Here is a 1,673-nt window from a genome sequence, read left to right as displayed (position 1 = left end):
TACCGCCCAATACTGGTAGTGAGAGACGCAGGAAGCCATTATTTCATCCCACTGCCATGGTTGATCAGGGATTGTGGTGTTTCCCATCCACCATGGACATGTATATGCGAACACAATCCGGGACGGATGTCCTGCAATTGGCTCATCATGAAATGAAAGGAGGTGGAATGAAAAGACGTCGTCCGGAACAGTGTTCCAGGTCAGCATGGGATACAACTTAAGGATATAAGCGACAGGGACCGGAAGAACCGACACGATATTCTGTGAAGCGGAGTACTGCAGGAGTGGTGTGACAAATGTCTGCTCAAATTCTTAGCATTGACCAACAAAGTCATCAGGGCAGTGGTGACATACATTCATCTCCCATTGCAGCCCGGCTTTAAAATACTTGATCCGGTCAGCAGATAGACCATTGTTGGCAGCTTCCGTCCGATATTGAGAGATGATTGCACGGACGCGCGATCCAGCCATTGCCAATGTGCAGGAAATAGTTGCAAGGCTCAGCTTCAGAGGTCGGTAATGGCTTCCGGGATTCAGAGTGCCAGAAGTGGATGCATGAGATGCAGACATGGCTAATACAGGACTATGGCGCTGGCAATACAAGTGAAAGATGGTCAAGATGTGAAGATAAGAATCACTGATGGATGGATACGAAATTCAAACTCCGACATGGGCTGACCCGGACAATTCCCGGGCGTCAATTATGTATGTGGAAAAAGGGACTTCATGAGAAAACAATGTTCATTCATCTCCAGCCTCTATCAACACGTTTTGTAGGTCTTGAAAAGCTGCCTGCGCATCCTGTGCCAGCAATGAATACATGTGGGATTGCCTTCCGGCGTAGCATCCGTGACCCGGAAGTCGTTTCTCCAATGATTCCTGCATGTGCTCGCCCCATATGGTTGTTTTCCACAAAAAGAACTTACATGTCCAATCCATCTCGAATGTGACCAATAGCATTTCTTCCCTCCATCGATCCCGTAGTGCCTTTGCCCTCAGCCAATGGACTCGGTAAACTTGGCATGGGTCCAGTCAGGTAACCGCGGGATATGACATGCAAGCGGGAACTCACATTCTTCATTCCACGATTGATCAGGACCCCCGAGGTCGACTTCAACAGACCAAAACCAAGCCAAAGATTCATTTCGTTGACCTCGGGCATTTGGGTCGCCCACTGCAGTGCTGATTTTGAGTTGCTCGCGAAGCAGGGGTTTGTATTTCTGAAGCTGGTCTTGCCCCGGCTCAAGTTTCATCATTTGCTTCCTTGTCTTTGTATATATGCTGGCATGGAGGGAGACTGCCTGCTGCACCGACGTCACCTGGGACCAAGCTCGAGTTTTCAGGGCCTGGGAATTGGCCTGCCTAACGGTTGTTCGGAACAGGATGGCCTTGTTGCAAAGGTAAATGCGGAGATTGTGAAGGGCATCATTGGCCTGCCCTTCACGAAGCGACATCTCCAGGGGAATCAGATCCTCTGCCATGCATCGTCTGCATCTATCAACCCCCAGGTTTGATGGCAATGGGATTACAGTTAGCTCGGGAGAGTTTGTCCATGTGTGAGATGTCTCTGTGAAATCCGCCGGGTCATCATCGAGATCATCTAGAATGTCTACGTCCAAGTCTTCAGGTTCATCATCTGCATCAAATCCCTCCCCGAGATGTGTTAGAGCAGA

Source organism: Suillus fuscotomentosus (assembly GCF_016647785.1).
Source record: "Suillus fuscotomentosus strain FC203 chromosome Unknown F5891scaffold_413, whole genome shotgun sequence".
Lineage (NCBI taxonomy): Eukaryota > Fungi > Basidiomycota > Agaricomycetes > Boletales > Suillaceae > Suillus > Suillus fuscotomentosus.
The sequence above is the reverse complement of the archived record's forward strand: the minus strand, read 5'-3'. Positions refer to the sequence as shown.